We start from the raw sequence: 27,800 nt of genomic DNA, 5'->3' as shown, positions 1-27,800 counted from the left end.
TTTTGCACAAACAAATCCACAAACTCTTCAAAATATATAATAGACAGCTCAGGAAAAAACATAAGTGCAAAGCAACAAATGATTCCTGTTTATTTGACATCAGAAGTGCTAAGCACAAAGACACAAGCCTTTATAGAACACTAATTAGCATCTCTGGAAACTTCTCAGAGTTAATAAGTTGTAAAGGAGGGAATTTTCAAATATTATTACACTCAGGTTTTTCAGTTATATGAAGTTAATAGCATTGAAACCACTCAGCTTGCAGACATCCACACTCAAGACATAGTGCATTAGCAATTTCAAATATTTGAATACTTAAAAATGCTGGTCATATTTCCCCCTGAAGATTAATATTTTAATGTATCTGACCAAAGAGAAAAGAGATTTTTCAATGATTAATTCCTGTATTAATATTTTTTTAAAAAAATTCACTAAAATATTAGCTCAAATTTTGGAAAAATTTCTTCCTAAAAGTAGTAAACTCTCAAAGAACTGTAGAGGTAGAGAAGAAATAACTTGAATATTCTTTTGATCTCCAAGAAAAGTCCATTAACTGGGTTCACTAAATGCCCTACTGAATGAATGCATTTTAAAAGCCTAACTGAAACCAAAAAATGCCATCAGGAAAGCCAAAACAATGTTAAATGTAATTATTTCTGTTCTCAATCACCTTCAGTCTGGTTGACAGAAGCATTCAAAAATGTATAATTGAGTCTAGTAGTATTGCCTTTGCTTCTGAAAAAGTGAGACAGATTGCAATCCAAAAGGGTGTAACAAGTTTAAACCACTCTACACTAAAGTGGCTAGTCTGAGCTGCTGCCTATGCTACCACTGGCTACACTGTTTTTACCATTGAAGATCTGAATCCCCACTAAGGTTATTTCTAGACTGTAGAGCTTTTCTGGGATACCCGCCTCTGCTGCATCTAAGGAATGCATCCGCTTTTTCAGAAAAGTTTACAAAAAAGGAGACGTGTTCTTTTGGCATCCCTGTATTCCTCTCAGTTTGCAATGTGCGTATCTTTTTCTGACTTTTCTCGGCAGTGTAGACATAACCTAAAACTTACATGTTTCGTGAAGTTAAGTAATGACAGTCTTGATAGGACTAGGTTCTTTTACAAATAATTTAACTTTTATACGGTCATCAGTCAGATTAAAAAAATCAACAGAACTGTACTAGCACAGATCACTACCCCAGTCAGGAAGGTGTTACAAAGCTCCTGGGGGGGGGGGGGGGGGAGTACAATCAGCCTCAGACCATTGAATCTATTAAGCCTGTCAAATTTAGAGAGGGTTAGGTCCTTAAAAGGGTGGATCCCTGATCAGTTTGGGAAGTACTCCAAGGGTATGTCTACACTGCAATTAGACACCCACACCTGACTCACATTCACAGTGCTCAGACCATGCATCTGTTTAACTGCAGTTTTTGCCCATCCCCACAAAGTATCTGAGCATACTCCATTTCAGGGCAGCAAGGGTGGAGCAAGACTTTCCCTGCAGTGACTGTTCTGGGCTGCTGGAATGACAGGCACCAAAAGTAAGAGCAGGGAGAATCTCTCTCCTGTAGACTTAATGTACCCTTTTCAGGAACCCAGACAAAAAGAGAAAAAACAGCCTGGCTTCAGGTCCATCAACACCGCAGCTTCGAGTTTCTCTCCCAGCACAGTACATAGACAAGCACTAGCTCTACTTGAGCTAGCATGTTAAAAATAGCAGCATTCCACAGGCTAAAAATAGCAGCTAGCCTGAGCCACAGGCAGTGGCTCAGGCTAGCTACCCAAGTATACACCAGGTGGATGGGCAGGTTTGTACTCAAGTGGTTAGCCTGAGCTGCTGCTTGTGCTACCACTGACTACACTGTTTTTGCCATATTAGTTCAAGCAGACCTAGTGCTCAAACTGGTTGCCTATGCTAGGAAGCACATTTCCAGCTGCAGTGTAGACATACCCTTAGCCCAGGGCTACTCAACATGCAACCCGTGGCCTGTTTGTTTGCAGCCCACAGTGCAGTTTGGATTTATGCAGGGCTCAACACACGGCCCATGAGTGGGAGCCAAAACAAAAAAGGAGTCAATATAATGGTCTTCTGTTGCTATGTGTTTTAGCAGTTACATTCCTGGACTGCCATTGCTCATTAAATGTGCTGTCATATGGATAGAAATCAGGTAATATTGCATTTTATTAATATCTGCAGAACTGACCAAAATGGGGGGCCTGTGTGTTGTGTAGTCTAGCCTTAATCTTGGTATTCATGCCCGTCAGTGTGAAAGAAGCTATTTGCATATATATATATTTGGATGTATATGCGACCACACTAAAGTTGGGGCCCTAGGCATGTGCTATGAGTATCATTGTGGCCCCTGGGGCTTCCAGAGTTGAAGTAGCCCTGCCTTAGACTGTAAGATGAACATGGGGAAAGTGGGTATTGCAGGGACCAGAAGGGTGTGAGAAGCAGAAAAGGATAGAAGCAAAGGGAGGGAAGGTTTAGGAGGGGGCCGTAAGTGCAGAGGGAAAAGGGATCAGGAGCTGGGGACACATGGGAAGGAGGTAGCAATGGAGACAGAAGGAAACACACTTCTCCAATATCTGAAATTAGAGCTAGAATTCTGGAACCCACATTTCTCTGCTGTCAGCAGGTAGCTGTGAAACCCACTGGTGAAATATGTGTCATCCTCATTTAATGCTGCAATAGCTGATAGCATCCTTACTGTTACTATAAGTTACTGTTAGCAGTCTGTTCTATGGATTTAAAAGCCCAAACACTCTTGATGGCCCAGCCTGGAGAGAAGGATCAATAGTTTCCAGATGGCAGAATTAGGTTAAGTTTTTTTATTTATTTAATTTATTTTAAGACTCGGGATGTTACATAAACATCCCCATGTTAAAAGAATGTAAGGATTGAAAAGTCAAACACACAATTATCTTAACCATCTATCCATGCTGTCTCTCTGAGTTCCTATGTGATGTTTGACCACCCATTTTTTTAAACAAACACATTAACTAATTTAATACCACAATACATACAGTGCTAGAAGACTCATATGACAATCTTTGCTTACACAACTATAAAGTGCTAGTCAGGGACAACTGCTGACAAGGGACATGGGGAGGAACTGGCCACATGACTGTCCACCCCACATGATTTCTCCAGATGCCACCCCTATGCCAGGGGAGGGCGAGGACAACCTGCCCTTTGACCCAGGCCCCCCTATCCTGCCTCTTTCCTTCAAGCCCCCTTCCTTGAGTGATGTGGAACAGGGGAATAGCAGGGCCAGGGGTCAGCCCCCCCTGCACTTAGTGGCAGAGATGGGGGAAAGTGGAGGGACACAGCCCTAGCTCTCTCTGCTTTCTGGCTGAGTCACTCTGCTTCCCATCAGTAAGTGCAAATGCACCCAGAAGAGCAGAGCAAGCTATGGCCATTCCTCCACCTCTGCCAGTGAGTGTGTGGGGAAATCCCAGCTCCTGGTGCCACGCCCTGCTGTTCTTGCCCAGCCAGCAGCTGGCCTATTACCCCGCCTGCCCACAGCAGTTGGGGGCACATGCCCAGTGGCCACTGGTACCACGGATCCAGCACTATTATCTACTTCCTTTGTGGAGGTGGTTTTCATAGAACGTTAGGAGAGCTCTCTCCCAGCGCCCCTGCCATGGCCACACATCCACTTTAAAGTGCAGCCGTGGCTACACTTTAATTTTAGAAGTGTAGGCAAAACCGGTCTCTCTCACTTTCTACCTTCCCACCTGTAGAGAATTAGCTTGGTTTGTTTTTAGGGATTTTTGTTTGTGAATGGGTGAATAACTTGTATGTGTGAGAAGAAATTACTGAAGGAAAGTAATTACTGAAGAAATTACTAAAGGGAAAGCTAAACTGATTAAAATGAATTCTGTATTTAGTTCTGAAAATAATCAGTTTCACATTCATTCTTCCCTCATTAATAATTTCATCATTTCAGCAGAACAAATCAATCAGCAAGACCCATATTTGTGGAGGGAAAGATTATCTATCAGGTAGCTAGGGTCAGTTTCAGGAGGCTTTGAATATCAGGACTCAAACCTGGAATTGAACTTTATATTCAATTGCAAGCCTATGCAGAAAGCAGAGCATTAATGCAATGTGTACACGTTGCCATAAGATGCTCTCTCTATAGGTCAGCTTGAGTTTTGTATATTTTAATAATATGTTTAGTATATATTTTGAACCTCTACATAAAGAACACCAATATGGAGCTGAGTACACGCAATGAAATGATGCATTAAATCTAAGTCTAGTAGATGACTCTGGCTATGTAATTTGTAAGATTCCTAAAATGTAGTTAATGGATTCTACAAGAACAGAATGGTAGAGCAGATGCACCCTACATCACTGAAGTACAGAATTAGACTGTGCTAATGAAGGAATCTAAGACTTAATCTGAAACTTGATTATTCCATTTGCAAAAATGCAAAGATATGTAAATAAGGGCCCTGATTGTTTTACAGTGGCTTAGGGTTTTAAATCAAATGTGCAATCTATAGGATTTTACACTGTTTAAAATGCACCTGATTCTTAAACCTATGCATGCAAGAGAATCATGCACAACTGAGTGCCTACCTAAGTGCCTATGGAGAATGAACAGTTTGCACTTCTCTTCAGCTTTTCAGTCAATGACAGTCTAAAAGAGTTTAGGAAGGGAATTAAATTGAGACTTAACTTTTATACCACCCTGCCCTTCCAAATCATCACAGTGGAATATCAGTTTTTTTAATCGGCCCTCCTCTAATCTTGAGCCTGGGAGGGGTAGGGAAGAAAGACTGCAAAGAATAACTTACTCAGTGTGTTTTTCCAGCAGTTACACTGCGTAATTCTGTGTATCAAACATATTTTCTTACCATAAAGCCAGAAACAATGCATTTGGCCTAACCTGAATGGGGATACATGTGGCAGTATCCAAGAGTTAGATGCCTCACAATGAAAGGATGGGTGGGATTGGAGGTGGGGGCGGATACTGACTAAACTCTAGGGCTGTGTCTAGACTGGCAAGTTTTTCCGGAAAATAAGCCGCTTTTCCAGAAAACCTTGCCAGCTGTCTACACTGGCTGCTTGAATTTCCGGAAAAGCACTTACAATCTCATGTAAGATCGTCAGTGATTTTCCAGAAATACTATGCTGCTCCCATTCAGGCAAAAGTCTTTTTCCAAAAGACTTTTGCGCAAAAGGGCCAGTGTAGACAGCACAGTACTGTTTTCCGCAAAAAAGCCCCAATTGTGAAAATGGCGATCAGGGCTTTTTTGTAGAAAAGCGCATCTAGATTGGCCACGGATGCTTTTCCGCAAAAAGTGCTTTTCCAGAAAAGCGTCCTGCCAATCTAGACACGCTTTTCCAAAAATGCTTTTAACAGAAAACTTTTCCGTTAAAAGCATTTCCGGAAAATCATGCCAGTGTAGACGTAGCCTAGGAGTTTACATTTAAAGGAGGGCTACTCAAAATGTGGCCTACGGTCCATTTGTTTGCGGCCTGCGGTGTGGTTTGGGTTTACGCGGGGCTCAACATGTGGCCCATGGATGGGAATCCTTTGAACATGACCGTCACCGGAAACACAATCCACAACGGCAAGGCATCCTCCAGGCAGGGTGAGCATTGAAAGACGCAAGCAGACGGGCTGGAACAGACACGTACATGGTGTCGGCATTTCTAACCCCAAGGGAGGAGGTGCCAGGAGTGCTGGGGCATTGTGGGAAGTGCTTCGTATTAATGCCTGTCAGTGTGAAAAGTTATTTGCATCTATATTTGCATGTATATTCAACCACACTTATGTTATTGCTCTTGACATGTGCTGTGAGTATCATCAGGGCCCCCAGGGCTTCCAAAGTTGAGTAGCCCTGATTTAAAGTATACTCAGGGAAGAGAAACACACTGTAATTCTATCATACACTTCTGTGTTTGCCCAGTTCCTTATAAAATAAACAAAAACCATGACAAAATGAAAAACCAACGACTCTGGTAGCTGTCACTGAGTTCTTCCATTTCCCTCCCACTATAGCTACCTGTTGTAGAAACAGGAAGTCCTAAATAAACAACTGCAAGGATAGAACAAGGGAGTACCTCCTTTCCTTCTTTCATAGAACAAAAATGAAAGGAGTTGCATTCAGGATAGCAAAGCGTAAGGTTATATTTCGTATTCCATTATAACCTCTTCGTAACTTGCTCTGATACAGGTTTCCACTTCAGGAATTTGCTCCAATGAGGAACTGTATTTTAAGCAAAACCTTGGTCACAAAGAATTGCAAGATTTCACCAGGCATTATACAGATAGTAAGCTATGAAATGTGGTGCCATTAACTGACTGATTGATTCTTTACATTTTCTGTTTTTAAGTGAAACTGTGAAAGGTTGGGTGTTTTACTCCAGTACCTCCTATTGGGAAATCTTAACTTGATTTGAAGACACGCATAGCGTGCCCTGATTCCACACTAATGGGTGGCTTTAAAATGCATGTAATCAATAGTTTCTTAAATTTTTCCTCATGTCTGAAACTTTATATGCTTGATTTCAAACCAGAGACAATACACCAAAATTAAAAGTAAAATTTGATTGAGCTCTCAGAGTTAGTCCCATAGTGCTCGTCTAGACTACACAGATGATTCGAAAGACGATATGCAAATTCTGCGGGAATTTGCATATCTTCTTCCAATCTCACTTTCGAAAACAGAAAGTGAAAGTAGTCTAGATGTGGTTTTTTTGCCGGAAAAAACGCATCTAGAGTACTTTCACTTTCGAAAACTCTGCTTTCAAAAGTGAGATCAGAAGAAGACATGCAGATTCCCACGGAATTTGCATATCCTCTTTCGAATCTTCCGCATAGTCTAGACATAGCCATAGGGACAATGCCCTTATTCCTTCATGATGAAGCCTCAAACATGAAAGGCCTGAACACGTTGACTGTTCGGGGGGCTGCAAATGGCTACATTTAATTTGCTATTCAGTCACTCTCAAGTCTTCCAGCAGTACCACCTTCTAGGTTTCTGATAGAATCGGATTGTTATTTCTACCACCATAATACTAAAAATTAACACTGCCTGAATATTTCTAGTCCGAATATCTTCTTTAAAGCTTCTTCCCCATATTTTTAACTTCCCTAGGCCGCTCTGTGTTTTATCTTCCCAAGCTCTCAACATCTCCTGATTTAGCATCAGCAACTTTCAGAAGAATGCTGCTATACTCTTTCCAGATTGTTACTGAAGATATTAAAATTAGTGAAACCAAACATTAATATTACAATTAACTCCAACATGTTCGTGTTTAAAACAAAACTGTATTAGACTATTTCATGGTTTCTACTTTTTATTTTGGTAAATAGTTTTGAACCCACTCCCTAGTGTGGTTCCCAGTTTACCAACTGGATCAAATAATCCAGCACTAAGGAAGGGCCTGAAAATGAGTGGATCTCACACAGTGTGTTAGTGAGTCACTGCTATTTATAAAAATTATAGGATATAAGCATCCAACAAACAGGAATCCATACAGACAATAAGGAGTTTGACTCTCATTTAACAGGGGGTCAGAAGGAAAAGTACAAAGAAGTTTTCTTTTTTAAATAAATATGTATTTCTGCCCAATAGACTATATCTTAGCATAACAGTGTGAATGAGGTTTGAGTTATGTCACCAATGCAGAGCAGACCTGTAGTTACTTTACTTAACACAGGCAGCAGGAAAAAAATATCAGGTCTCCAACCACTACAGGATTTATTAGAAAAATTATGAAAAAATTGTGTAAATTAGCTAAGTCTACATGTTAGTGGATGAATAGCTTACTTATGCCTTGTTTACACTACATGGTTTGGTCAACAAATGTCAGGTTTCGTTGACAAAACAGCATGTGTGTACATACAGTAATGCTCCTTCTGCTGACAAAACTTTCCTGCTTTGCTGACAAAATAAAACCACTTCAATGAGAAGCAGCAAAGTTTTATCAATGAAGTGTCAGTGTAGATCCTGCACTTGGTTATGTTGCTGTAAATAGCCTATAGTGGCCATCCTGACTGCGCTGGTTAGCAGTTCAAACCCTACTGCCCTGCACGCAAGTACATGGGCACCCGGCCCTCCCCGTTTAAAGGCCTTGGAATTTTTGAAATTCCAATTCTGTTTGCTTGGTGGGGACAGCTTCCATCACAACTCAGCTGACACTGATGCCTCCACACTGCAAATGCTTTCCCACTTGGAGCACACCTGACTTGTTGGATCTGCTGGCACTGTGGGGAGAGGAGGCTGCACAGTTGAAGCTCTGCTCCAGCTATAGAAACTTTATTACCTATAGGCAGATTTTTTATGGCTTGTTGGATAAGGGCTGTGAGCAAGACATGCATCAGTGCTGTAGAAAGACAGAGAAGCTAAAGCAGTCTACCAGAAGGCAAGGGAAGCAAAATATTGCTCTGTTGCTGCGCTAAAGATTTGCTATTCCTATAACAAGCTGGACACCAGGGTCCTTGGCAGTGACCCTTCCTCTACCACCAAGTGACAAAATGCTGCATAGCAAGCCATGTTACTGATGCTCACTGTCAAAACTGCCTCACAGCCTCTCTGGTTTGACACTGACACTTCATTGATAAAACTTTGCTGCTTCTCATTGAAGTGGTTTTATTTTGTCAGCAAAGCAGGAAAGTTTTGTCAGCAGAAGGAGCAAAACTGCCTCATTGTGCCTCTCTAATAGCTCTAGTATCTAGCTACACAAATTTAGCACACTACAAGCCTCCACACTTTAGTCCAGAGAAACTTTTCACCCTTAGCCTCAAATATTATGGAACACACAGCAGGTTGCTATGACTACAGGAATATTTCCCTCATTGACATCTAACGTGCCATAAAGGCTTTTAATTTGCCAAAGAGATGTTCTACAGTTATTCTGCACCTTCTCTGCCTATTGTTGAAACACTCCTTGCTGCGGTCCAGGTGTCTCATGTAAGCCTTATGAGCCATGGGAGTAAGGGGTATTTTGAGTTTCCCAGGATCACTGAAGGCATTTCAGCATTCCCCAGTGGAATCTTCTGGTCTGGAAAAAAAGTCCCTGTTTGTGTCATGCACCTTTCTAGACTACTCCACACTGATATCAGTGAAATGCCTGTAGTGATCCACAGGTGCTGGCAATATCATAGAGAAGTACCCATTTCCTATTGATTGACTTTATCCCAAGATGGTCTGGCGCCACAAATGGAATATGCATGCTACCTATCACCCTGCTGCAGTGAAGGAATCCCATTGCCACAAACCCATAAAATATTTTATGCATATTGCCAAGAGTCACAGTCCTTTGCAGAAGGATGCAATAATGGTCCTGCATACTTGCGTGAATGCAACTCCAATTGTGGACTTCCCGACCTCAAACTGGTTTGTGACTGAGCAGTAGGAGTCTGGAGCCTCAAGCTTCCACAAAGTGACTGCCACCCACTTCTTCATTGAAGGCAGCTCTAATTTTGACGTCTTTGTTCTACAGTGCTAGGGCAAGCTCACACACACTTCTTGGAAAATGACCTTCTGCATCCTAAAGCTCCGTAGCCACTGCTTGTCATCCCAAAACCTGCATAATAATGCAATCCCACCACTAAGTGCTTGTTTCCCAAGCCCAAAAGCAAGAGTCTACCATGTTTAGCTGCTCCACGAAGGCCAAAAGTAATCTGATGTTGTTTTTTCCACAGCACACAGCAGATCAGGCAATTCTGATTCATGTTCAAATCTGGAGCTCATGATATACTGTATGACCATTTTTGATATGATCATAACATTGAACACAATAGAGAAAAATGTTGGATCATCTTTTCAGAGACTGTGGGTGCACAGTAAAAAGGAGTTGTGAGAAATGCTATGCAATGCAGTTGGAAGCCCATGGAATATCGGGACAAAATAAATTGCCTCATGGGATACCAAGCATATATTCATAAAACACTTCCCACAATTCCTCAATGGAGGTGGCGGAAAATAGCACAGTGGGAGAGCTACCTAGTGTGACAGAATGAGTACTGTGCAAACGTGCACAAGCAATGTGATTATACTGGTTTTTGGTCATTGGCTTAACTTGTGTCAACAAAGCTCTATGATGTAGACAAGGCCTTAAAGATATTCTTACACTTTCCAACATTACTCTTCATTTTAAATAGAAGTTTGTTCCTCTTCCAAGAAACTTTTTAATGTTAAAGCTTACTGTAGTGTTTGCACACAACTATACTATAATTGCTTTGTTAGGGGTGGTTAGCAGTGTTCCCTCTAAGCTGTGTGGTGGCACAGCTTCACAGGTAATTAATCAGCTCCTCCTAGTCAGAGGCTCAGGGCTCCATGCATGGAGTTAACTGACTTTGTGGGGCTGATTACCGTATATACTCGAGTATAAGCCGAGTTTTTCAGCACAGTTTTTGTGCTGAAAAATGCCCCCCTCGGCTTATACTCGAGTCAGCCTCCTGCTCGCGGGCGGGCTCAGCGCGTCTCTGCCGCCCGCCGGGTCTAGACGCGTGAGCCCGGAGCTCCGGCCCCCCAGCCCCTGCCCTCCTGGCCCTTCCGGCCCCTGCCCTCCTGACCCTCTCAGCCCCCCTGTCCCCTTGTCCCCCCCAGCCCCTGCCCTCCTGGCCCTCCCAGCCCCCCCGAGCCCCTGCCCTCCTGGCCCACCCAGTCCCTGCCCCCTCGGCCCCCCAGCCCCTGCCCTCCTGGCTCTCCTGGCCCCCCAGCCCCTGCCTGCCCGGCACCATGGGCCCTTGCCGCATGGGAGGAAGGGTGTTTGGGGCCGTTCGCCATGACGCTCGGGTGCAGCGCTGAGCTCGGGAACAGCTGGGCCAGGAGCCGACTCGGCACCGTGGGCATCTGTTCTGGAAGCGCCCGGGAGCCCTGATCACGAGCTTGGGCCCGATTCTGGGGCAGGTGCACAAGGACCAGCCGCTGCTCCCTGCTTCCCCTCCCCTCCCTTCCCGTGGTAAAATCCAGCCAGCACCGGCACCCGCTCCCCCCGCTGGCTCATCGACGCCCGGCCCGGGTCTCGCACAGCCTCCCCCCCCCGCTGGCTCATTGGCCCATCGATGCCCGGCTCTGGTCTCTCACAGCCCCCCCCCCCCCCCGCTGGCTCATTTAGAGGGGGCTCGTTGGCAGGCGAGGGGGCCGGAACGTGGGGGCTGCGGGGCGGGGGCTGAGCTGTGGCCGTGCCTGCAGAACCATATTGTTTTTGTTGACCCCCTTTTCCCCTTACAGAGCTAGGTTATTGTTTTTCTTTGAAATAAATATTCATGTAATTTTATTGGTATCTATCTTCATTTTTTACATTTACCAGTAGCTGCCTCATTTCCTACCCTAGGCTTATACTCGAGTCAATATTTTTTCCCAGTTCTTTGGGGTAAAATTAGGTGCCTCGGCTTATATTCGGGTCGGCTTATACTCGAATATATACGGTAATCATCTGTGAAGCTGTGCTATAGTGAAGCTTAGAGGGAACACTGATGGTTAGCTAAGCCACTACTCTATTCTAATGGGCACAAAGAAAGATGTAACTCTATTTAACTTTTTGGCAAAATATAGTTATATTTTTACTTTATTTGTGCATTACTTTTTGTTAGCTATGATTCTGCAAATATATTTTATTGTAATTTTTTTTTTTTTAAAATCAAATGTCTGTTGCTACGATGTTGTGACCCAAAAGAATCACTACTCAATCCCAGCTCAGAACAAGGCAATTTAAATTGGTTTTTTTTTAAATCACTGTTTGAAAAATCAGACTGAAGATTTGTAAAATTAATTTAAAGATTTATGCCATTGCAACAAAAATGTATAAATTATACCTAAATTATAAAAGCTATATTTTTTTAAAATGCCACTATTGGTAGAATCTCGTTTGAATTTTAAAAAACTGATATGGACAAAAAACAAAATACTGAAAATTAAAGCTCAGCTTCTCCAAACATCTAAGCAGGTACATGATTTTACTCACATGAATTGACTTAAAAATAAAACATGTACATGACTAGTCTTATTTAAACACAAGCATTTGCTGCATCAAAGGTTAAATATTTACAGGCAGTCCCGGGTTACGTACAAGATAGGGACAGTAGGTTTGTTCTTAAGTTGAATTTGTATGTAAATCGGAACTGGCGTCCAGATTCAGCCGCTGTTGAAACTGACCAGCAGCGGCTGAATCGGACACGCCTGGGGCAGAGCAGCCGGAGTGCTGCTGGGTTGGTCTGGTAGCGCCGACCCTTGGCGCGGCGGGACCAACCCGACAGCATCCCAGCTGCTCTTGGGGACGCCTGAGGCAGAGCAGCTGGGGTGCTGCTGGGTTGATCCCGCAGTGCTGCTCCTCGGCGCTACTGGACCAACCCAGCAGCACCCCAGCTGCTCTGTCCCAGGCGTCCAGATTCAGCCGCTGTTGAAAACTGATCAGCGGCTGATTCCAGGAAGCCGGGGGCAGAGCAACTCTGCCTCGGGCTTCCTGTAGTCAGCCGCTGGTCAGTTTCAGCAGCGGCTGACTTGGGGACGCCTGGGGCAGAGCAGCTGGGGTGCTGCTGGGTTGGTCCAATAGCGCCGCACCTCAGCGCTGTGGAACCAACCCGGCAGCCCCCCAGCTGCTCTACCCCAGGCGTCGGCGAGAAAAGCCTGGTCTGCTGGGGGGGGGGGGGGGGGGGGGGAGGCGCACTAGATGCGCCCCCCCCCCCCCCCCAGCAGACCAGGAAGTCGTCTCAGCGGTCCCGCCACCCGCGTCCTCCGCGGCGAGAAAAGCCGCTCCGCGTCTCCCTGGTCTGCGGGGGGGGGGGGGGGGGGGCGCTAGCTCTGCGTCTCTCTGGTCTGCTGGGGGGAAGCGCCCCCTGCACTGCCAGAGGCGGCGACAGTGGGGGAAGCACCCCGCACTAGCTGCGCCCTCTCCCCGGTCGTAACTAGGGGTCCGACTTAAGTCGGACTGACGTAACCCAGGGACTGCCTGTATTTAAAAACCTACTTTGTGGAATAATATATATCACTGCAAAAAATATTTGTTCATGAATAAGAATGTATGTAACTCAAAGATACTGTATGAAAAACAGGTCACGTAAAATACCATTTTTAAAGTTACAAACTGCTGAATCTGTATACCCCTACTTCTGTGCCTGTATCATTCTTGTATGTGAAGTTAGGAATATGAAGTGTTAATCTGTTTTTAATTCTGAATGTGCTAATGAGGGCCAGTGGTAATACTTTAGGAACTTAATGGCTAAGTACTCAGACCAATGACCCATGATTGGTTTTATTTTTCCTGTAAGCCCAAACTGTGGTTAGTGCTAGAAAGACATGTGACAGTACCACCTGGTACTGGAACCCATCTTGAATCTGGTATTTTTCCATGGGGATGAGGAGTGCTAAACAAAGGGTTCCTGCCCTGAGGAAAGTCTATTTAAGGAATGAAAAGCAATCAAGTCTTTTGTCTTTAGATGGCTTTTGAAATTACATCCACACATTAAGGCCACATCTCCACTTGCCGCACAAGTGATTGATCTCGTCCGGTGTTCAATTTAGTGGGTCTAGTAAATGCGGAGGACACCCCTAAAGCATTTGCTCCCATCAATTTCCCATTGTGGAGATGGCGCTAAGATCTCCATTTGCTCCAGATCTCAATTTCCCATTGTGGAGATGGCGCTAAGGTATGTCGACTCCAGCTACATTATTTACATAGCTGGAGTGGCATACCTCAAGCCAACCTTCTGGGTCTAATATATACATACCCTAGGCTAAGATGATACACATGAAGAGGCCTGGAAACACAGAATTGTAATTGAAGGGTGAAGGAAAAGCTGCTGGGCCCAGGTCAGAAAAAGATCAATTCTGGTCTGAGATAAGAACAACTGCTTAAGGTAAGAATTTGCAAGTAACAAGTTTCTTAATATGTTAGAATTAGCTGGCATGTTTGTTTATTTTGGCTTAGTAACTTTCTTCGAACTGCCCATTTCCAATTTCAATCACTTAAATCCTACTTTTTATATTTTGTGCATCTCTCTCTTTCATTGATAAAGAGAGTGAACTTCCTATCTTTCTCTGTGTAAAGCGTTTGTACATAGTAAGATGGATTTATTTGGGATTTTGGTGCTCTTTTGGAAGCTGTGTTCCTGGGTGCTATAAACAGCCTTATAACAGAGTCCTGGATCAGTGTTTGTATTGCTCTGCAGGAGGGCAGTAACCCCAACTCTGTTCCTTGTCTGGGGGAAACCAGAGCTTCTGGCCCAGCAGGAAGGGGGGAGCAGAGCCCCAGAAAGCAGGAAGGTAGACATCAGTGGCTTGATCAGCATACCAGGTGACAATCCCAAGGGGATTCCTGAGAGTCAATCCATCACAAATGTAACCAATGAAAAACGTAGACTTTCAGAATATTAACAAAGTTACTAAAAACTTACAGATAGCTAGATAGACACAGACAGAGAGATATAGCAGGAACACCCTGTATGTATAAGTCACCCAGGTATATATTGGTTCCGCACTAGCATCATTGACACTTGTGGAAACTTTTCCGCTTTAAGTCCTCCCATTCCACACCCTTCCGTTGTGCAAAAAATACCAATTTGTGCAAATGGAAGTCAGCCGCGGGAATAAATTTCCCCACGTTACATCCTTTTGCTATACATCCACTTTGTTTGAACATATAGCAGGGATGCTCTGTACACACACACACACACACACACTTATACACACAGGCCAGAGGAACTTAACGTTAGGGATGTACAAAGTCATTTAAAAAGGTAACTGCGTAACTGCTAAAATTCTTAGCAGTTACACAGTTACACATGCTGCAGACTCAGCAGTATAATACTTAAATAAGCTTTATATTTCAGAGCCCACAGCAAAACTGCCTCTCCAGAAGCAGGTCCAGCAGTCAGCTCCCTGGGACTGGGGCTGTCAGCCCCTGCCGCCCTGCTCCGGGGAATTAGTGCGTAACCTGTGGCAGGGGGGGGGGGGATGGGCCCACCACAGACAGGGCTGAAGCAGCCTCCTAGGGGACAGGATCCACCAGGAGGAACAGGGCCCATCAGTAGGGCTGAAGCAGCACCCTGCCCAAGGCAGAGAGGTGACGGCTCCAGCCCCTACTAGTTAACCAAAACCGGTAAACCTCGCCTGTTAAAGGTGAGACTTACAGATTAGCCAGTCAACCTTTTATTCCCCTACCTAACACAATGTTCCTATGCTCATATTTAGGCACTACAGTCTGAGGGTTTTGAGGGTACCTAAATGATCTTTGGAACACAAGTCCCATTGACTTCCAGCTACAAACCCTAGTGCAGAACTGAAGCCCGGCTGAAACATTTCAGCTTTATTGACACATGAAAGTTCAATGTGCGGTTGCAAATGTAAGAGGGACTGTTTGTGTTGTTCCCATAGTAAAGATGACAGTGAGGCCCTAGACTTTTCTTTTTCAGCATAGATGAGCTTTATAGATGTGAAATGTAGGAAGAACTAAATAAAGTATAAAGTCTGACTCAAAATTAGGAAACAATAGAAACAAGCGTAAACTATTTTACCAACTTAAGACTATAGAATGTTAAGACACACATGAATGCTATATAAATGAAAATTATTTCAATCTTTAAAATTGAAATACAATATTAACTGTTTAATTTTTTAAATAAATTTTATTCACTCTACTTTATAAACACACCAATTGAAATGCCAGAAGGAAACATCTATCATCAAGACTTCTTTCTTGCATACCAAAAGGCCAAGAACTTCCCAGAAGTAATTATTGCCAATATTGGAGAATACTCCACAATCACTGGAAAGTTGTTCAAATGATTAGCTACCGTCACTTAATTTATGACTTACAAAGTTCTTCCATCACCTTGATGGAGAACACCATAGAACTGGCAACAGTAGAGAATTGTAGGGAACATGCATATTTTGAATGAAGTATGTTAATGTAGAGATTTAAAGCCGGTCAAAAGTATTCAAATAAGGAAAGATTTCTAAAAAGCAAAGCAAAAGACTTCATAGCACCTAGTAATTGTGAAATATGCAAATAGATTCTGAATTTTCACCTCAGTACCTTCATTCATTCATTACCAAACCTTTGAAAATTAAGCAACCTTACAGTAAATCTTTGCAAAGGTAATTAGATAAAACAGGTGCCTCATGTATTTTATATAATATGAGGGCCCTGAGAGATTTAATCTGACTTTTTAAAATATGTATTTCAAATAAAATTAGGTATTGTAGGTTGCAGAAGTAACATTACTTTATCATGTGGTATTCTAGTGGCTCTAGATCATTGTTATTCCTCCCCTTCTGAGGTAGGCTGTTTCAGAAATCAGTGGCAGGAAAAAAATTAGGCAAGAAAACTAGGATACCCACTACTACTACTACTGCAGCTGTTTCTTTATCTTTACCTTCAACTCTCCAGTGTCTCCCTTCCTCAGTCTTTTCACATTTTTTTTCCTACCACATTTCTTCACTAAATATTATGACTGTTCTTACTTGCTGTGCAACCCACTTTCCTTACTTCTTATTTTGCCCCTTAACCACCCCATACTGTCTTTCAGCTTTGCTACATACAAAGCAAAATACAACTGTCAAGATTTCAGACACCTTCAGCTAAGGCATCAGAGATCCTTTCAATTTTACTTTATAATGCATACACTGGAGCAGCAAAAAATGAAGGACTGGTATACCAGCCACCCACACTGAGCCAAATACATTTATCTTTTGTCTTGGTAGAGTCAGTCCCATAAATTGGTCTCAAAATCCACTAAACATATTCAAAGTAAATGGAAAAAAATAAGACTGAGGATGCAGGGATTTCAGCTTAGTATAGGACTGAGGGCACTCCATATTTAGAAGGCTCACTTATCCAATGGTACTAGTGTGAGCAACAGCACTGGAGTGAAACCAATATGGCACTTTATTCTATGCTCTTGCTAAATATGGAAGAAGTACTATATTCAAACCTAACAGAGAAGGTATTGATTAAATTCCTGTAGTGCACATGCAACTATTTAATCCAAGAGTAAAGGCAGAAATACATTTATTCAATTGCTTAAAATAAACTAAAATCTATAGGAAAATGAAGTTTACATAAAAAAATATACATTAGATCACAAGGTTTTTGGGGTCAGTAAAACAGTCTTTTCTTAATGTATATTCAGGACTTAATCCCAATGTATACTCCTTATATGGCCAAGATAACCAAAATGTTCACAGAGACTCACCAAACTTAACTGAGATTCTGATTTACAGCATTGCAGTAATTTTCCAAAAGTTCCATGCAAATGTCAGGTACTGGCTGCACTCTGCTTTTCAGTTTCAGCAACTGCAAAAAACCCAAAACACCCCAGTATTTTATGAAACAGTTCCCAAACTAAAGACTAGAGATATAATTTACATGAAAGACAAATAAAACAAATTTGTATTATTCTAGAACTTTTCTTCTGAATTTGGTAGATTTAAATGCAAAAATCAGCCACACAGGTTGGCAGCAATTCTGTCTTTATAACGGAAAGAAACTCAGAAATAGCTGAAGTTTTTATTTGCATAAATAAAACACGTTATCTTTGAACGTTATGCTACTGAGAAATAACTAACCACAAAGTGTTAGCATGAATTCTTTATTAATTTTGAATCTGTACATTTTGCCAAGGAGAAGTGGTAAGTTATCAATAAAACTATTCAATTTTATAATCTTGAACACGTCTGCCTGCCATTTAACTTCTGCACAACACACTCTACTTGGGTGATTGTGACACAGCCAGGAGCTGAACATTCAGAAAAAGTGCACAGGAGCCCTTGGTTAAGCAAAAAAACAAGAACAAATCCTAACACGTACAGGGATCTTGTTCATCCAGAAGAACACAAGTATCTGACCACATTATTTTCATGCATTTTAGGCCATGTCCACACTGCAGTAATATAGCTGCAGCACCTTATTACAGATATTTCCTACAGTGGTGGAAGAAGTTTTTCCATCACTGTAAGTAATCCACTCCCTGAGCGGAGATTCACAGATCAACAGAAGTATTCTGTCACTCTAGCTAGGTAGGTTGGCACAGAAAGAGCACCCAGGAGGAGTAACACGGCCAATAAAATTGTAAGTGGAGATAACCACCAACTGGGCAGATTTTTGCCTTCAGGGCTGCCTGTCTTAGTTTGCAAATCTTTAACAGCTGTTTATGTAAGAACACTATGGCACAGTTTGCAAATCTTTAACAGCTGTATATCTAAGAACACTATGGCACATTTATCACAAGGTCCACACAGACAGCACACAGTAGGGCTAGTATATTGTACATTCACAACCCTGCTTGCTGTGCAGTAGGTCTTCATGTGGGCAAGTCCTCTGTTTCTTCCTCACATGACAGTAGCTCAACTGTTTTTCTCACTTCCTTTAATAATATATTAGGGCAAGAATCTACCCTGGGATGGATTATTTAAAACCAGTTTCTTCTTTTGCTTTTTCAATACTGATGAATTAGGAGACTATTTTCTCAGATCATTAGTTCTTACATCCTAGTGCACACATTTTGAACAAATTGTATTTTCTCTTTACTGTGAATGACACAGTAGCCCCAGTAATTGTGTGTGACTATAGTGTCAGGGGAGCCTGCTAATTAGGACCAACCTGCAACGAATGGCAGAACCACTCCCCAAAATTGGTGTCCATGCCAATATTAAGATTTACCAAACCAGGATAAACAGAGTCAGACACCTCACCAGTTACCCAGAAGCCAATAACAGTCTCCTTAAAACAACTCAGCATACACATTCCACCAGGCATCCAAGTTAAATGAGATGAGGAAAATTTTCTTCATTACATAAGAAAGTTCTACCAATCCCAAGCAATTGGACACATTACCCCCTAGGTTAATGAATATTTCAGATCTTACCCCAAATATACACTTGTAACTAATTCTTAACAACTAAACTAGTATTAATTTAAAAAAAAAGAATGCATTGGGTAAAAGAACAGCATTATAGCAGTAATAAATAAAGTTCTCAGATCCGATTTCATAGTAGAGTTGCTGAGTTTTGTAGTTGCAAATAATCTTTACAGCAACAGTCCAGAGTTATCAATTTAATGTCCATTTTAGGAGTACCAGTGTATCCTGGGATCCCAGTCTTGTGACTTGAAGCTTTTGCCATGAAGCATTTATGTAGATATAGATTAAGAAAGGATCAAGTAGGACATATCTTTATATAAATCCAAGCTTCCCTTGACAGCTTAAAGTCACTAAGTGAACAATAGGTGATCCTGGAATAATGATGTTAAATATCAATTAATTTACTAGTCAAGTAGTCAATAGGCACTTCCGCAGTCCTCCTTTGAAATGTACAAGAATCCCCCACTGACCCTGGAATCCATGCGGTGCTGCTGCTTTGAAATGCTGCGCATATCTGGGGTCAGCTGGGGGAAACCCCAGCTGATCCTGAGCTCCGCGTAGCATTTCTACACATCCCGGGGTCCCCGGCTGATCCCGGGTTCCATGGAAATGCCACAAGGAGCCCGGGGTCAGCTGGGGACTCCTGAACTGACTCCAGGTTCTGCAGAAATGACTCCCCAGCTGACCCCAGGCTCCATGTGGCGCTGCTGCTTTGAAAAGCCATGCAGATCCAGGGTCAGCTGGGGACTCCCCAACTGATCCCGGGCTCCGCGCACCATTTCTGCAGAACTTGGGGTCCCCAGCTGATCCCAGGTTCCATGGAAATGCCGCGTGGAGCCCAGGGTCAGCTGCAAACTCCCCAACTGACTCCAGGTTCTGCAGAAATGCCGCTGGAGTCTCCCCTCACTGACCCCATGCTCCACAGGAGGTCAATATTGTGTAGCAGTATTACCAACACTTCAACTGCTTACTGGGCTCTTAAAGACATTTAGGGATAAATTAGAGCTAAAAACAACACAGAACACTGAGAGGACTGGTGATTGTGAGCAAACTTTATAGGACTGGGAAATTTAGCCACCCTCCATGATAAGCAGACATCCAGCTAACTAAAATCATGCCAGACCATGGATGTTGCCAGACCAGAAAGTGCCAGACTAAAGAGGTTCAACTGGTACAACATAAACAGGAATGATTTGATTACATTGCTAAACCTCTAAAAATATCTATGTATAGAGCCCTATGCGAATTTAAAAAAAAATTGTATCCACATCTGCATCCATAAAAATGAGCAGTTGATATCTGCATCCATATCCACAGGTGCAGATTCCCATGGATATAAAGTGAACATTCACAATTTATGGATTTACATATATAGAGCCCTGCAAAACAGAAACAGCTGCCTAAATACATGTCTCTAAGGGCATTATGATTAAAGCATTTAACTAAAGGAAAATGCACCATCTACACATCCAATGATGAATCGTGGAGGGACCAGCCAGTCATTAAGAGAATCATGTCGACTGCAATTGGGAGCGTTCAGCACTTTTGCAAATCAATCCCCAGGGCACCCAGACAATAAGGAACCCACCAGTAGTAAACTCTGAAAAGGTTTGATTTAAGTGACTTCCTTAGTACCACACACAAATTCTGTGGCAGAGGCACAGATGGGTTATGTTAATTCTAGGATAAAAAACCCACTACTTACTCAGGCCAGCTGACTCAGGCTGCACAACTGTCCTATATTTTGCACACCTTCAGGAAGTACTGTAATAATCAGGATCATATTGAGGAATATAAAAATATCTTTGAGGAAAGTTTGTTGATTAACACAAGAAAAAAAGTTCCAGGGTGCTGGTGGCATTCATAGAGCAGCTGTAGACAGTAGAATGACATTTCTGGGCCAAGAAACAAGCCCTGATTGGTGGATGCAGAACTTTCAATTGAGAAAGGTCTTGTTTCTAGATTTGTGTTGAGAGCTCACCCCAGCCTTCCAGTGCAGACATATCAACTAAACCTGCTTTGACAGTGGAGAATTAAATGGTGATCACCATGGGTGGTGGGTGACCCCATGGCTTCAGCAGGCGAACACCTCGATATTCTCCTTTTGGCCCTGTCCCTTCTATGTCCATCTGATCAATCCCCTCTGCTGCAAAATCTGGCCACTGCTAGCCACTGCACAGGTGGCCCCCAAGTGGTCACTGCCCCTTACCCCTGCCCCAGGGTATTACCCCCAACTGCCACCAGAGAGCTGGAGGGTGATGCGGCCCCAGCCTGCCCTCTGAGAGCTAGTAGGTGACATTACGGAGAGTAAGAGGGCAGTGTGGCCCCAGACAGCCACAGAGCTCCAGAGAGCTAGCACCTACCTCAACCTGGAGAGCCAGCAAGTGGCTGGTGACAGACAGCACCGTCCCAACCTTCCCGAGCACTGGAGAGGAGAGCCAGGAGCACAGCTCCAGGCTGGACCCCTAACTAGGAAGTCCTTTCCCCCTGCAGCTGAGCCACCAGCTCCAGCGCTGGGAGGGCAGGTGGTGCGGTGCAGCCCCCAACCTGCCTCTGACACCGTAACAGCATTCCAGGGGAGGGGACCTGGGGGCCTCAAGTGGAGCATGGACAGGGCCAGTTAAGGCAGTTTGGAAAGTATATCCTTTTCATGTTTGCCATGCTTGCTGCCCATGGTGATCATGTTTTGGAATGCTGTCAGTGGGAAATCTTATTAGATTTGGAAAAGTTCACCAGATCTACTGTCATACAACTAAGGAGGTCAATTAACAGTCAACTGCTATGCAGGACTGTGATTCTAAACAATGTGCAAAAATCACTGGATAAATTCAGCACTGGGGTGAAAGACAGAATGCACAAATTTTATTGTAGCATCAGCCACCCCACTCCTGAGTACATCAAAAGAAAGGAATACTTCTCCAGAGTTATAGTAGCACTAGTGGACCACTGAGGACACTTCACAGATATGACTATGTGTTGGTCAGGAAAGGTATGTCATGCTTGCTTCTTAAAACACAGGACTGTTCAGAAAGCTGCATGCAGGGACATTCTTTTCTGAGTGACTGGAGATGTGGGAATGCCAGTAGTAATGCTGCAGGGTCCGGCCCATCCCTTGCTACCCTCGCTCCTAAAGACACGTGTTGGCCATTTGGATAGTGCATAGGAAAGATCAACCACCAGCTTAGTAAGCGGAAAATGATTGTAGAGTATGCTTTTAGGAGACTGAAGGGTCTCTGGTATGGTTTACTCAATAGATGAAATCTCAGTTGAAAAAAACAACACAATGGTTATAGCTGTGCTGCATAATTTATGTGAGACAAAGTGGGAGAACATGCCCACAAAGAAGGTGGTGGTGAGGTGGAGCAGCTGTTTGCTGAATATTAAACAGCCAGATGCCTGGGCTATTTGGAAGAGCACAACATTGAGCTCTGCATTTGAGGGATGCTTAAAGGTTTGTCAGTCAGACGAAGTTGTTTTCTCTCTTGCTAGCTTGGTATTGTGCCTATCCTGTGTGATCTAAATAATTTATTTTTTGGGTTTTGCCTGCAATCTATTCTATTGTACCTAGTGCAAACTATTTATCCTTTAGAGCTTTGGGCTTTACCTGCTGCTATACATTTGATACTTGGAAAGATTTTATAAATCCTGTTTGTTTTCTTGACTACCACTATGCATTTTGCAATATTTGTTTGAACTGATAAAGATTTTGAGTCTCCAAAAATACAACTTTATTGAGTACAAAAACTGAGTGCACAAAATCAAAGCATAAGCACATGCAATGTAATCAACTGTAGTAAGTCTGTGTGGCCTCCCGCTGACCCAGAAGGGGAACCACTCACTAAGACCCCTTGGTGGGTGGGGTCAGAACCATCCAGCCCCACCCACAGGAAGTAGAAGGGCAGGACTAGGACTATAAAAGCAGGGGCTGAGAGCTCAGAGCCCAAGGCGAGAAAGCCAGACATTCTCCCTAGGCTCCCCAGAAAGAAGGCACGTCTGCCCCCCCTAGGAGTGACAATTGGATTGGACCGCCTGGGACACTACCAGACCCCAAATAAGAGGCAAGACCACTCTGACCATCGCCAGGCTCAGAAGACTGGCCAAGACAACCAGGGCCCCTACCAATCCCCAGAGACTGGGCTATGCTGCTGGACCACTGAGTGACCCAGATCCCATGGACACCTGCCACTACTGTCTTCCCCAGCAGACCCTCAGGAGCTGCAGTAGAGCCAGGCAGGCCCACAGGGGGAACTGAGAAGTGGCCCAGGAAAAGCCAACTCCCAGGTGGTTGAGGAAATGGAGGTCAACTGGGCAGCACATTGTGGTCAGGATCCTCACTGACCAACTGACCTGGTCAGCATGGTGCAGTCAAGATCCCTGCTGACCCAGTTGCAGCCTGCGTTGCCACTGTTAGGACCCTGGGCTGGGACGCAGTGGAGCAGGAGGGCCTGCATCCCTCCGTGCCATCCCTCACCTTAGATGGCAGGATCCCCCTGCAGGGAGAAAAACCCTGTGCTTGTCAGCTTTCCACCTGCAAGGAGAGCCAATCCCTGCCTCGGCCGACAAACCAGTCTGAGTCTGGAATCGTTTAAACTGTCTAGCTGGTTGTAAACTCTTGAACTGTTTTGTTTGCCTGCCCAGCCCTATTCTGGGGCCTGGGCATACCTGAAGCTGTTTGTGTGGTATTGTAACTGTTTGATGCCCTGCCCTGAGTGGTCTCCTGCTGACCTGGACTATTACATGAACACTTAACATGACTGAATAAAACTTCTAAAGTTCCTACTGAAAAAGTAAACATTTGCTCTCATTTCTTTAAACTGTCCAGTATGGCTACACATACACAAATCTGTGGTTTTCTGTGACTTTCCTTATTGTCCCTTGGCATAAAGTGGTAGGGGTAAAGATGCTAGGGCAAGAGGTATGTTGGAGGATATAGGGATCAACCACCACAGAGTTCTCTAACGAATTCAAAATCTGATGAGACTGGCATTTTTGGACCCGAAGGTCAACTAGGATCTGCAGTATACGTGGTCCTGAGAAGACACATTATGTCCTAGAATCTTTTCTGTTCCTTGTCCTGCTGAAACTCCAGGCCTTTTGCTTCCTTGACTTCTGTCCTTTCTCCATCTTCTCAGTCATACTGGTCCTCCGAGCTCTTTGTTCATAGTCTGAAGCAACATTGGCTTGTCAGAGCTCATGGAATATGCTCTCCCCTTGCCCTTCCCTTTTCCTCTTCACCAGGGTCACATGTACTGCAGGAATGAAGGGGTGCCCCTCACAGCTATCAGGTAAAAGATGACGATAAGAAAGAGACAAGATGCATCATCAGATTTACAGTCTAAGTGTTAAAACACCCTCCTCGTATTTCCATAAAAACTTAAATGAGACATGCTTATTGATGGAGCACTATAGAACAGTCCTACTTTCATGCTCCAACCACGCTGAATGTGGTTTGGCATGGAGGAGGGCAGAGTGGATTTCATGTTGCATGAATCTATACAACCTGAGCCCCTATCCTATTGGCTGTGATGATGCCAGCTGAACACAGAGTGGCATGGGACACTGTCCAACTGCAGAGGAAGAAATAAGACTGCCATCTTTTCCAATCCTCTCCCAAAGGTTTCTGAGTATCTCCATGAAAGCGTCAGCAAGAATTTTCAGGAAGATAAACTGGACATCCCTATTCATATAAACAAGGTGAGTCACCTAGCCCAAAAGAAGCAGATGCTGACTATACTTCTACCTGAACAAAGGACACTGAATTGATTTGGATTGTGAAATGGGCCTGCCATAGTATTGATCAGAAAATTCAAAGATTGAAACACTGCACAGAGCCTGGGGCCAATGAGGGACTCAGTGCTAGCCCCAAGCTCCATGCAGCACCTCCACTTTGAAAGGCAAAGACATTTCAAAATTGGAACACCACGTGGACCTTCCGCCTTTGAAATGTAGCAAGAGATGGGTGGGCTCTTGCTATGTTTCAAAGCCAAAGTGCCCTCATCCACTAATCAAATAGTTCAGGGGTGGCTAACCCATTTAAGAAAGAGTCAAAAGAGCGGCGGAAAAAATGCAAAGAGCTGCACCAGAATTGTCAAAAAAGCCCCCCAGAACAGAATTGTCTAGCAAAAAACAAAAAAAAAAATTTAAAAAAGTGTTTTTTAAAAGGAGGCTGCCCGTTTAAGAAGGCCACCATTTTGGGTGCCATTTTTTAAACCCCACAGCTCCAACCCAGTAACCACAGGGAAGCTGGGGGCTGCGGGGGGGGGGGGGGGGGGGGAACGCAGGAACAGCTTTGCGAGCCACACTTTTGGGGGGTTGGCCACAGCTGAAATAGTTGATGAACATTCTTAACATCCCTATTACAGATGGCACTTGTCTCATCCCAAAGTACGAGATACTTAAGTCATCTCCTCCCAGCATCCCCTTCTCTCCCTCCCCTTGCTACCTCTATTAGAAAGAGGCGGAGGGGGAGGGGAAAGGGAGCAGGTAGTCGACTAGTCACTTACATCCCTAATCTGTAAAGGGCAGGAGGAGGAAGAGGAGAGGAAGGAAAAGCAAATAAAATATTTGGAAAAATGAAGCACATGCTTACCCCATCTCCCTTCCTCTTCATCAGTGAGCTCATCCGTACTTGCCTAAGAGGACTGGCTACATTCCTGTGGTAGTCCTGGCTCTCAGTATGGTTTAGTCTCTCTCCTCCCCCCCCCCCCCCCCCCACCTCATCTCCTCTCCTCTCCTCACTCTTTGCTGTTCAGAGCAGGACTCTCCATCTCAAGCTGCTTCTCTGAGGTATCCACAGTGGTCTGCAGGTGATGGGGGTCATCACCAAGTATAGCGTGTAGTTCACTGTAAAAGCAGCATACCTGTAGTGTCCCTAGCAAAGCATCTTGATTTTCATGCAGCACTGCTGCCGACACTAGTTGTAGCCTTTTACCTGTGTGCTCTGTGCAATCCACTCATAGATGTCTACATTTCTACAAAAGCGACGAGGAGTCCTGTGGCACCTTATAGACTAACTGAAGTGTTGGAGCATAAGCTTTCATGGGCAAAGACCCACTTCGTCAGATGCATGTCTGACTAACACGGCTACCCCGATACATTTCTACAGCTGCTCCATACTTGGCCTTGCACAGCCTCCTCCCCTCACAGGCCCAGAGGATCTAAACCTTCTTGGCTGCTCCCACAGAAGTACCCATGATTGGTCAGATGCAAATAAAGATCAGCTGTTCGGTGTACTCACCTCAGAGGTTAACCAGGAAATAGTATTTAAAAAAAGACAGATAGGGTTTTTTAAAAGAAGAGTTGGGTTTTTGGTCTTTATGATCCTTGGGCAGAAAAGTTTATAGTTGTGAGCAAAATAGTCATTTTCACCAGGTCTAGGGCACTGAGGGACAGCTGCTGGAAGGACTGAGTTAACAAGGTATCTTCCCTTATTTCCATAGAAACTTTAAAAAAAATGTTTGATACTTCAGCTTTGGAGGGCCATAGGAGAACACCATTGTCCAGTTCCAATTACAGTGAGCACAGCTTGATGGGGCAGGGCTGCATCTACACTCCCACTTACCAAAGCAGGTAAACTATGTCTCTATAATGTTGATGGAGGTAGTTTTACTGCACCTTATTAATGTGATGTTTATGTCATCCAGGGACAAATCTGAGTGCAGACACATGCAGAAGTGGGTTGATGCATGTTAATTAAGTTCACCTAAGTTTGTGGTATAGACTGGGCCTTAGTAAATTAGCTGAAGCAGTCTGATAATCCTAACTTGCCTTTGTCTACTTTATTAGGAATATTTTGTTTTACGTACATATTTTAGTTCTGATATTATTTGATTTGGCAAATTAGCTTAGCCAGCATTTCAATCTTACCTTGTTATTTTACAGTATCCAACCTGTGGCCAAAAACCTGAAACCAACTCTAAACCTGAAGTAGTCTTGAAAATAGAAGCTAGCACAAGTGACTGCAGTGATGCTACAAGATTTCCCGAAACCCCTGCTGGAAGTCATAAGTTCCCCTGGTTCACTGTAAGTGCTTAACAAAAAACAGCAGTAAAACCAGTGCAGCATTTTTTAAAAAATTAATCCACCTCATTTAATGAGAATCTTATTGAAAAATGCAATTAATCAAATTATGTTGCTGATTCTGAGCTCCCACAGCCTCAAAAGCTTAGTGAATATTTAATAAAACATAACTCCAGTATTCAATAACTCCAATATTCCACAAGTCTCCATTCTGAAGCTATTCTGTAACATTTCTTTGCTATCCCTTTCTACCTCCCATTTCACAGATGCTCCAAGAACATGAATTCTCTGACTGAAAAAGGCTCCGCATGGCACTCCATACCTGAGCTCAAAAACAGCAATAATAGACACACACCAATTACTGTCCTTTGAGAGTCCAAACACTTCACTTACGTGCTTGAGTAACACTGATCCAGGAAACATAAATCTTCAGATTGTTCGAGCTAATCAGTCTGATTAGCGGCTTCTTTGTCAGTCACCATTCTGGCCATCTCCTCTTTATCCTTGTACACTGATTATAGGCCAATGATTTTTCAGAAGCACCTAAAACTCCAGAAGCCTAAGGGAGTTCTGAGTGCCCAACACTTCTGGAATCAAGCTGCTCGCATTGACAGTTTACGGAGGACTATGACACCAATAATGCAATAAAAACTATGCAGGCAAACCTCTGCAATTGAGACATATTCCAGTGAAGAAGCAGAATCGAGATCCTTGGCAAATGAGCAGAAATTTGATTCTCAAAATTACAGCAACTGAAAGTGACATACAAGGCTATCTGTCAATTGAAACCCACTTAAAATCCAATTTTAGTTAAACCAATACAAGACCGGCTTTTAAGACTATGACATGAGGTGAACTGGCAGTGATTCAGGTATCAGAGGGGTAGCCGTGTTAGTCTGAATCTGCAAAAGCGACGAGGAGTCCTGTGGCACCTTATAGACTAACTGAAGTGTAGG

At 43.6% G+C, this 27,800-nt stretch overlaps 1 protein-coding gene across 5 annotated transcripts in view; it reads right to left on the bottom strand.

Annotated features, from left to right (window-relative positions):
- Positions 1–27,800, bottom strand: part of CLOCK (clock circadian regulator) — a 103,213-nt gene that overhangs the window by 62,255 nt on the left and 13,158 nt on the right. For 4 of the 5 annotated variants that reach the window (XM_006113488.4, XM_025179943.2, XM_006113487.4 and 1 more), the window contains exon 2: positions 17,161–17,261. The exons of the other annotated variant lie outside the window; for it this stretch is intronic. The gene's annotated coding sequence lies outside the window, so the exon portion shown is untranslated. The remainder of the gene's footprint in view (positions 1–17,160; positions 17,262–27,800) is intronic. 5 annotated transcript variants of the gene reach the window in all.

The sequence above is a fragment of the Pelodiscus sinensis genome, chromosome 5 (assembly GCF_049634645.1).
Source record: "Pelodiscus sinensis isolate JC-2024 chromosome 5, ASM4963464v1, whole genome shotgun sequence".
Lineage (NCBI taxonomy): Eukaryota > Metazoa > Chordata > Testudines > Trionychidae > Pelodiscus > Pelodiscus sinensis.
The sequence above is the reverse complement of the archived record's forward strand: the minus strand, read 5'-3'. Positions and strand labels throughout refer to the sequence as shown.